Source organism: Lutjanus erythropterus, chromosome 15, assembly GCF_056507025.1.
Source record: "Lutjanus erythropterus isolate fLutEry1 chromosome 15, fLutEry1.hap2, whole genome shotgun sequence".
Classification (NCBI taxonomy): Eukaryota; Metazoa; Chordata; class Actinopteri; order Lutjaniformes; family Lutjanidae; genus Lutjanus; species Lutjanus erythropterus.
Window position 1 is genome coordinate 10107795 of NC_139331.1, and position 11224 is coordinate 10119018.

An 11224-nucleotide genomic window follows, 5' to 3' on the forward strand; every position below is an offset into this window, starting at 1 on the left:
TGAACTGAAAAATATATACATATTTATGATCCATCTTGTGTTGGATTCTAGTTTCATCTAAGAGTTGGCACTGACATTATTTCTCAATTGATTATTGTTACTCCCAAAATACATCAAAACGCATAGATTTATCCTGTAGTCTCCAGTTTTCCCAGGAGGGGCTTTGACTGACCTCAGTTTCTCAAAAATTCTGGCTACGGCCCTGTACATATTTAATTCAACTCCCCTACTGCACCAGCGGTTCTTTACCAGTATTGTGTCAAGTGAGCTGTATTGCATCAGTAAAGATAGCCTTGCCAGAAATCTCTTGGCGCTGAACAGAAAAAGAGGCTGGTCCTCGTGAATATTTAATGGAACTGTCAGCTAACTCTCTTGGATCAATTGTATGTAATGGTGAAGTTTCTGCCAAACTGCAGCAAAGAGGACATTAATGGTAAGCACAGCTCTCCATTGAAATATGCTGAATGCTTTATATAAATGTTGACAACTTGGATGTAAATTTCATAAGTAGGTGACATCTGAATTCATTGCACTAGAAATGAAGCTTGTGTGGAGATAAAGATGTGTGATAGGATGGAAGTAACACCATATCATTACAGCATTCTGTTTGAAAGATACTGAGCCATGAACTACTATCAGTTTTAAGTTCTTAATTTGTCACATTTCATAAAATATGCCATAACCACACATTATCACATGAAATACTTGTTATTCAGGTCTGTTTTTCTAATCAGGGTTATAAATTTGTTTATCATCTAATACTACTATGATTTATTGTTTGAGCCAAATTAACAGCTCCCTTTGGTTTTACTCTATTGACAGGTTGTAAAGATGTGTGTGATGTATCTTAGTTTTGCACTCGCAGCACTACAGCTGGCTGCAGCCTGAGCAGACCACCATTACCACCACCCTGAACACAAACCACAGCTCTTCCCCTCCGTACACTGACTTCACCCTCTAAAAAAGTCTGAAGGCCAAGGCTGCTGCTTGAGAAAACATCTTCGTCTTACCGCTGGGCTCCTCCACTGTCATGACTGTGTGGTCTACAGGGTCGAAACCGACAACCACCTGTTCTCCAGCACGGGCCACAGCACCTTAAACCAGACTCAGTCTAGCATCTTTTTTTACATGCATGGACACAACCAGGACAATCAGCAGGTGAATGTCGGTATAGGCTTGGCTTCAATCCTCTGGAGGACTTCTTGAAGAATCTCTAGCCCTACTGCTCTGGTGAGATCTTCAGCGTTCTTCAGCTGAAGATGCAGGACAAGATAAAAGATGTTATAAACCACTTTTAGTGATGTAACAATTACATATGGTGACTGAAGAGCAAAACATCCACATTTAAAGACAAATTACTGACATCTTCATCCCTCATACCAGACAGTGACCATCAACCATCAACCCATCAACCGTGACACGACACACAAGGTGGACAAGACCATCAAAGTACAAGTGGCCAGGATGTTGAGGGATGGTTACGACAACACCTGGGATGTTGATAGCACTGTCATCATGCTGCCCAACAAGGGCAACACCTGAATGATGATCATCTTGCTTGATGAAGGCAAGATGTCGGAGGTAGAGGGCTACATCAACAAAGACTACATCAGGCACTGGTGAGACTCATTCTTCAAAAATTTAAGAAGGGAACGCCTTGGAATCTGGAGAGGTAATAAAAAGTACTTTGTCTTCCTTTGTTAAAGGGTATTCCCTACAATTACAATCCCTACATTCCATACAATTGGCATTCATTCCTGGGTCAAATGACTCTGCAGCAGTCACAAGTATTTATCACCTCTGTTGGTAACTTCTGCGACTCTTTGTCATCTCAGCCACAAATTCCATCTGTCTCTATTCAAGCAGCCCTCGAACATTGATTCAAATTAGTCGCCCAGGTTTGATGGCCACCACCATAAGTAACCCTGTTTTCCAGCTCGTTCATGACATTGAATGAGACACATCAGGAAAACCAGAAAGGCGAACTTGTTTACTGGCAATGGGAAAGGAGTTGATCACCTATTTTAGCAGGTTTACCACATGTACATGCTCCTTTTAAACAGTTTCAGAAATGCCTGTATGAACACAATGTGGATAAACTAATGATTGAGTAAATATTGACTGGATTACTTCAAAGAACAATTAACATGTTTGTGATTAGCACAGTTGAAGTTAATTAGACAAACTGTAATTTAACTGCATGCTCCAGTGATTCAGACACTAGTGATGTTATTTTCCTCGGAGTGGAACTGTTCTACCAAACTTTCCATCTCTGTTGATGTTTCCCTGGACAGCACACTGAAAGAAATGGGCATAACCAATGCTTTTCAAGACAATGCTGATGTCTCTGGCATGTCCGACAAGGTCAGGCTCAAAGTCACAAAGGTTGGAGAGGCAAACATTCTTAGACTTGTTACTACTACTTCTACTAGTACTACTATTCCACTGTATGAACAGCAGTTCAGGTACAACTGCAGAATGGTGACAGATACCTCCAGAGGATGCTAAAAAAGACTGTAGCTTCTCCATTTTTCAAACTAGACTCTGACTGCCTCCTCCTTTTCCTCCACAGACATCCCACGAGGCTGTGATCAGTGCCACTGAGTTGTGAACAGAGACGGCAGCCGGCAGCATCAGTGGTGCAGGTAGTAATCCTCAATTTGCCATCAACCATCAAAATAGACAGACCCTTCTAGGTTTTCATCCCAGGAGAACTCCACCGGGAGCATCCTCTTTATGGGCAAGATCAACAACCCTGCAGCCACGTAATGGCACACGCTTGGAAAATAAGCATCGTGAGGATCCCATCATGATCAAAATGACTGACTGATTCTCACCACACTGATAATGTAGCAGAAAATGTGTTTGTGTGCTTGTTTCTGTCTTTGCAGGGGATTTTTAACTGGTCTCAGGATGATAATTCTCTGTGCTCCAGTTGCAGTTGAGCAAGCCTGGTACCTCAGTCAACTTTCTCATTTTCTGCTTCCTGTACTTAGATGTTTTATGTGCTTGGTTTATCTCTATTGAAAAGAAAACCAAATTTTTATTTGATAGAGACCTGTAAAAAAGACATGTATTCAATTAAGTTGGCTTATGTTGGCAAAACACTAGATAACTAGGAAGCTAATGATGAATGTAGAATAGCTAGATAATTAGCTAGAGTTTAGCCAACATTCAGCTAAAAAAAAAAGATTTGGTTTTCTTTTCAACATAAAATAGTATATCTAAGTATCAGAAATTAACCTCAGTTTCTAAAGATCAAAAATTAGGAAATTAGGATATTTTTGGATTCTCAGTTTGCTGCTTAGACATTGTATGACATCTCCTTGAGCATTTTTTACAGTTTCAATAGACTATTAAATAATCATGAGTTGCAGCCTGAATGACAAGCATGTTTTAGGGGCTGTGCATGTGCATGTTTGTCTTTTATACTGAAAAGGTGATACTGGGTTGCCCTGATATCAGTCAAGTCAGGTCAGTTTTGTTTATAGTTCACCAACTCGTAACAAAAGTTATATCAGGGCATGTTTTACATAGAGCAGATCTAGACTAGGGATGTGCATGATTTGTTGATTAAATGTTTAAACGTCACCACCCTCACTAGCTGGGACTAGAAATATTGGTCAGTTAAGCAAAGTGGGACAGATGACAGCTAGTAAAACCAACGTGATTGGTCAGTATTTTGATGTAGAAAATGAAAATAAGTTTGAATGTAGGCTGTGTCAGAATATACTCGCATATAACCACTCAACTGTGGAAACTTGTAACCGCATTCAGCACAGACACGGACATTAACGTGCAAGCAGAGCAGACTGCTGCTGCTAGCACTGCTAATGTTAGCCACACTGTGTGGCAGGCTGGCAGATAACATCTGAGTAAACTATGTTGTTTACCTGCAGACACAGTGATTCTGTTTGATCTGAAAAGCATTTAGTGAGTTATCATGTTTTGCACGTTAATGTGTAATGTTCATGTTGCACAGTACAAAGTGGTACACAATTCAGCTGCATTTAAAATAAGATTTGATGTTTGTAGGACAGAGAGGACAGAGAACTTAGAGTTGCACAATGCAAGTGAAATCAGTTGATAGTGTTTTAGAGATTTTATTTTTAGAGTGATTGTGCAACATGACATCAAATACACCTAAATAAAAATAAATAATACATTTTATTAAATTACTTTGTTTAATTTCCCATCTTGTTCAAGGTGGGCCAGTCAAATCTCATCTTTCCTGACTGATACCATGTCTGTATTTGGTCATAAATTATACATCAGTTGTGTGCTTTCATTGAAATTCTGTGTGGGTCAGCCGGATGCAGACACTCTATATCATCTGGTGGTTCAATCTCAGCTTTTTAACAGTTTTTATTCAGCCGCTGATACAGAGAGAGGTTGTGTGACCTGATGGCCATCAGCCTCACACGACTCCTCGCCCTTTGACCTGTCAACAGAGGAGTTGCTGCAGGAGCGTTTACACAATCAGCACACATACACTTTGTCTCCCCTGTCGGCAACAACACACAGTGACTTCTGCGAAGGACATGAGGAAGAAACGTCTGAATCAGAGAGCTGAGTGGGCAGCTCTTTAGAAGTGTTGAAACGCTTCCAATCAGTCCAGTCTGCAGCACATAAACAGGTATGCCTGAGGACAGAGCAGCAGGGAAGTCTAGCAGAGGCTGCGCTCGTTGGCATCGTCCCCTTTGAGTTGATTGATGATTTGAAAACTCTGCACCGCATAACCTCATTACCTCATAAATGTAAGGCAATAAAAACTAAAAATAATGCCGACTTGATGACACTGTGATGGATAGGATAAGAGTTTGCAAGTGGTTGTGATACCTCATAGAAATGAATGGAAGCCAACAGCAACCTGTAATATCAAAAACAAAACAAATAATGGAAAAAAAAATCTGAACAAACAACAATGTTCTTTGCAAAGCAGTTCCCTGTACTGTAGTGTAATTTGTAGAAAATGTGCTAATGCATGTACAGCAGGACTGATCAATAGGACAGATGTTTTGTGATGTTTGACCAGACAAAACAGTAACTGACTTTAGTAGAGAACATAATGCCCTCAAATTTTATACCTACAATTCATTTGAAATGTATATTTTCACATATTCTTTCTAAAGTCATTTTGTTTTTGTTCTCAATGTGACCTTACGAGCTTTCACTAACTTAAAGCTTCAAATTTTTTTCATCGGAACTTGTGCATTAGAAGAAGGTATTATGCAGATACTTTGACCTACATAGACACTTTTTCATTTTATTCCGTTTCTTATCAAGGTCTTACAGCTCACATGAAAGATGAAACCACAGCTTTGGAGCTTTTTGGGTACCTTTGATTGTATTTGGAGCAATTCGTTTTTTCACTTTTTACAAGGAGGCAAGGAATGCATGCAACTCTTTTTATTACTTTACATGACATTTTAACAGATGTTAAATATTTATTAAAGGAGAAATATGAATCCATTTTACAGTACTTCATCATAAAATGACCATGATATGTCATCAGAGAGTAAGAAAACATGCTAAGATGAAATACCGACTTCTCTGACAACAGAGCCAGCATGTTCTCCTTTGGTCTAGTTTTGTTTTGGCCACACGTTTATTCACTTTACATGGAGTCAGTGCTCATAATGGTTAAATTGAGCAATGGAGTCTGGCAGGCAGTAAGGCGGGCCGTCACTGACCTCCAACTTCAAAGTGGGCTTTCATTTTCAGGATAATGGGCTTAACTTTACACCAACAGACAAGTGACACTTATAAACAGCTGATCAACTTAAAGTGGAGGACTCGTTGTCGCTGACAGTTTTGCTGTGGAGTAAACAGATGGCTTGTGTGTATTTGCAAAGGTGTAGATGTTCACAGTCATTAGTGCTGTGTGTTAATTATTGCTCATTGCACATATTTAAGTGTTGTTCTGTGTTCTGTTAAGTGTTGTGTGAAATGCCGTAAATGTAACTTATAAAAGTACATTTTTATAGTAAGCAATAATTGCAAGTATCTCTTGCAGTGCAATTATATAGGCAAAGTTAAGTCTGCAGTGTAGTAGCCCCCCTTCGTTCTGGAAAACATCACAAACTCAACATGATTTCTGAGCCTTGGCACAAAGACGCGTTCATTAGTGTCGAGCTCCCTCTTCCACTACTGAAAATCTCTCAGATCTCCCTGCTTTGGTTATTACTCCTGCCTGAAGAAGATCAAATGCGTGGTACGCATACAAATCAAGACATGATGTGACACATTGTGAAGTGGGCATCTATAATGCATACGCCATCAAGTTGGGCGTGTGCGAGTCCTAACGGCAGTTATTTTAGTCTGCCGTTCTCACACGCGGCTCATTCGCTTGCATGCGACGGGAGGAGAAGGAGCGTCTCAGTGGAGTGACTCTGACTGACTGAGGGAAAAGACATGAAAATGTAGTGATGTTGACCAGGTTTTCGCAGGTTTTTGTCATCACACCTATATTTGAGCGCTTTGCAAATGCAGAGCAGGTACTTCTGCAAACTAAAAGAGGAACTGCTTAAACAGTTGCGTTTGTTCACATACCAGCTGTCGCATAGTGTGATCACACCTTACAGTTATATGGACACACAAGCAGTTTGTTTACTGGACAACCTTGTATAATGTTACAGCCATAAATCTAATTATAGTCCCTGTAATGTTACTTAAAGGTATACTATGTATCGTTTTCTTTAAAAAACATGTATAGACTCATAAAAACATAATATCAGAAGTGTATGGCGGTGTCTGTATCTGCAGAGAACCCTGCCCTCTGCCTGTATTTCCTTATTTTTCTTATTATTTGACTTTGCTCAGGACGCTTTACCAACCCAAAACATCTGTATTTGAGGTCCTGGTATCTTTCTGGCGCCTTTACCAACAGTTCGGACAAATCCTACTGATTCTACCTTTAAAGGGTGCTATGCCATTGTTCAGACAGCCAATTATTCCAAATCCCCAATAGTCTCAAAAACAAATTAATCCAGAATTACACATTTTCCTTCACACTGCAACCCTAAAACCAGAAAGATAGCTAATGAAGACTGGGATAGGCAGTTTATTTTGGGCGTTATAATACAAAAGTTCCATAATAATCTTTGGTCAATCACATGTAGGTAATAGTTGATTGTTGAGTCTCATTCCCAACCACTGAGCATTTCAAAACCTGGAAATGAGACTCTTATCTTAGCCATCTTCGAGTCACCAGTCCAAAGTGTCAGCGATTTGATGTCACGAGAATGAGACCCAACAGTCAACTATCTTTCTCCAGAATTAGTTACTGCACGTTTGGGAGCAAAACCCCCACAAATTCAGCAACATGGAGCAGTTATTGAACTAACAACTGTAGCTGTAGTTGTATTTTCGTAGCAATGGGCATTCTGAACTGGGATAAAGGGCTGTCAAACAAATTGGCTTTTGTCCAAAGGGGCACTATCCCACTATTGGGCTTTTTGGATTATGGGCCATCAGAACAATGGGCAGTCCCCACTGAAAGCTCCTATAATCAATATTTTTATGTTAAGAATGATTCAAATGATCATGTTTACATTAAAAGAGTAGCTCAGAATGCCAAACAGATAATTATCACTTAACTCCACAGTTTCCCTTAGCTTTACTAAGCATTTAAGTTTATTTCATGCTAATTCAATGGTGTCATGGAGTGGAATTTTACAGTTTTAAAGTTTATCACCTTCTGTTTGTAGTTGCAGTGACCAGCACCAAATGGCAGAAAGACAATGTCAGTAGATGCTGAACATAGTGGAGGATTTATCACCTAAAAAGCCAGATGTTTTTTCCCAGGAGTTGGTGGAGACCAAAACAGAGATAAAAAGGGAGTGAATATTGGGCTTACATTTGTGGAGTGCTCACAAATCCAACTTAAAATGAATGCTATTCTTGCTCAGTATTTACTGAATGTTTAAATAAGCAACTGTTTGCCAACACGTTCACTATACCAACTGAGAAAGTGATGATTCGCCAGTGTCGTGTTGTGTACAGCTTGTTTCAGATGTCTCTAAAGTTTAAGGATTATGATTTTTTTTGCAGTCTATTATCTTCTCCAGTGAAATAACTATATGTGGGCATCATTTCAAAGTAAACCTTGACCTCCTGCTCTCTGGTGAATTTAATGTGCTCAGTTTTGTAAGCATGAGCACTGTCAATGTAACCTTAAAACTGAGTCTGTTGTTTGTGGGATGACCTTATTACCACTGTTATTCTAGCAAACAGCACATTTCATTTGGCGGAGCACCAGACAACACCAAACACATCTGTGCTGCTATCTGGTGCGACTGTGAATAAAGTTATTTTCAGTTGCACAAATGTGCTCAACAAAGACAGCATAGTTCAAAACACAAGGTGTTACAACAGTCAGTAAACATGCAGGTCGATAAGACTTTTCTCTGCTGGCAACCACAGCATCATTCTTTGGGTTTTCAATCATTACAGGAAAAGATACAGTGAAAACAGTTAATTTGCAATGATTTAATCACATTTTATCAGGAATCTCAGCACCAATGAGAGAAGAGGCTGTATTCTGCTTGCTGGCTCAATGTTTTGCATGCATCCCCCTTGTTACTGTACCAGTGTTAAAAAAAAACAACAGTCCAATTTGGGCAGCCTAGCAACTGTACTGAAAAACGTACAGAGAGCAGCTGGCTGTTGCTGTCACTGGCTGCTGAACCAGAAACATATCTCAGAGTATACTTATGATTCTTTATTCCTCCTCAGAATTCACAATTACAAATTAATTTCATTCATTCTCTCAAATAAGGACGGTATGGTTTCGCAGCGACACATGATCTGCATGCAAAATAAAGTCAGTCAGTTTGAAAAAACAAAAAAAAAAGGTCAATTTTGTTGATCCACCACAAAAGTATAGATCAGCTGCTGTAAAAACAGCTAAAACACTATGGGCATTATGAACATCTACTATATACAATTATAAAAGGTAATAGATACTACAGTGTACACAGCCTAAAGAATAGTAACAACAAAGTGCACTGACATAAAATATCACAAATGAGAAAAGGTGGGCAGTAACAGATTACTTAGTAACACCTTACAGTAATGTAGTAACTTTATCAACATCGACTAATGGAAGAGATTACAGTTTGTAATTTAGTAATTACATTACAATTACTAATCTCAGTAATGAATTCACTATTTTCCAAGGAGTCTGATGGGATGATATCAGTTTATTATCACTGTGTTCAGCTGACAGATTGGTTACATGTTAGCTTGGTGCAGGAGCTGAAGGTGTGGTTATGAGATTAGCCCCTACAAAATTATGACTGAAATATATAACTTCAAAGTTGTCTTATTGACTTGTTGGTTATTCTTTGCAGGCTTGCTAACACTGGCCACTGGATTCACTTGGAGAGCTGGAGGCTGTTTGGACTCTGCAGCAGAGCCTCTGGAGGGCTGTCAGCAGGCGGTCGTCAAGGCTAAAGCTATGCTAGCTGTTAATGGTCAGTAAATCACTTTAACCAGGCAGGGCTGAGTAACATAAGTACTGCTATTCTGTTGAGCGATTTGTAATGCATCTAATCTAATGTAATAGATTTATTATTATGTAATGAATATATAATAATACATAAGTTACAACAAAGAAGTTACAATAAATATTAATACAAAAACTGCACACCTCGGTTTCCTGGGGTGGCCTTATAAAGCCTGTTTCACTCCTTTTTTTTTTTTTTTTACTTCATTCTACTCACTTTTATTTATCAGTTTGTTTAATTTTATTCTTTTAATTGTAAGTTTTAATTTATTGTTGTTTGTTTCCTGTCCATATTTTAATATTGCTACATGAAACACTTTGTACTCTGTGTGTGTCTGAAAGGTCCCATACATTGTAAATAAAGCTGAGTTGAGTTGAGCAGGAATTGTGCTGAATTACATGCGTCACTTTCCTGTGAATCCTTTGTGTTCAGGAAGGTAATTTAAAGTCAGTACAGGAATGGCGGACTGACAAACTGAACTACTATATGAAGACTGAATCACTGAATGTAAATGCAACATAATATAAAAAATGCAGACTATGAATGCTAAAAACAATTGCTGAAGTTTATTAGGAGTTTATGTGTGCACAGAGATGGAAGTTGCCACATTCATCTGCTGTGTGGTCTTTTTTTGTGGCATCATACCATAGCTTGGAAACTATTTGTGGTCCAATAAGCAGCTTACAAAAGTGTGAGTTGGAAATCTGAAACCTCAAAAACACACTTGGAATGTGCTTCACAGTGAAGTAGGAGACACCTTGTGTCCAGCATTAAATCTCTGAAATAAAAAACATTTATTTTTTCACAGACTCTGGGTTTTTAATGAAGAAGGAGTAGGTGTGCATTGAAGAGTTTTTTTTTCTCTTTTACTAGTGTGTAGTCTGGAATATTTTGTGGAGGAACCATATCAGACACAAATTATTCACAGTAGAGTATTTTAATATGCTTTCAAACAACTCTGAAGGGGATCTTGTGTGTAGACACAGGCAGATAAGCACTCACACAAGCATCTGTTAACTTCTTTACTCAGCAGGTCACACAAAATCACACTCACACCTGTAGGTGGCACTGTTGTGTCAGGGGAACAGAGCTGGGGTCCTTGCACCTTGCCATTGTTCACTTGGTGCTCCACTCATTTGAGTTTGTAATTTAGACCAAAATTAAAGCACAGCCGCTCCTCCATTCATTGCTCCACTTTACACATCAAAGTCAAATGAGTTGAATGCTCGGAAGGTCATGGAAAAGCTCTTTCTCCTATCATCTGTTATCATCTGTGTGCTGGCTGCGGCACAGTCTCAGCCAGGGAAAACACATTAAAGGGGGAATCCACCCAAAAAGAGAGAGGCTTTTTTCAATCAACTTGAACAGTGTAAACAAGCCCCCCAAAAAAGCAAGAGCCAACACTTTAATCTATCTCTGTAAAGGAAATAAAAAGTGGGCTCCTATCACAGTTTTGCACCTAATTTATTTTTTGCAATAAATAACACAGAGATTGGGTTGTTTATTTACAGAAAATTGAGTTAAGATCTAAGATCATAGCAAGGATAGTTTAAAATTCTGTTTTGGGTATATTTTTGACCCTAAAGTGTTTTTTTCACACAGGCTTTGGATTTGCAATCAGTCATGAGGACACGTTCACTGGGAGGCTGCAGTTGCGGTTAGCAACTTTAGCGAAAAGTTAGCTAAAGCTTTCTGTTACTTGTAACTACTATTAT

The 11224-nt window shown here is 39.0% G+C and overlaps 1 long non-coding RNA gene across 1 annotated transcript; it reads left to right on the forward strand.

Moving 5' to 3' along the window:
• The first annotated feature begins 299 nt into the window (after positions 1–299).
• Positions 300–3150, forward strand: LOC146314090 (uncharacterized). Its single transcript, XR_014771974.1, has 3 exons — positions 300–433; positions 823–1672; positions 2573–3150. It is a non-coding gene; the product is annotated as an uncharacterized LOC146314090 (long non-coding RNA).
• Positions 3151–11224: the final 8074 nt, after the last annotated feature.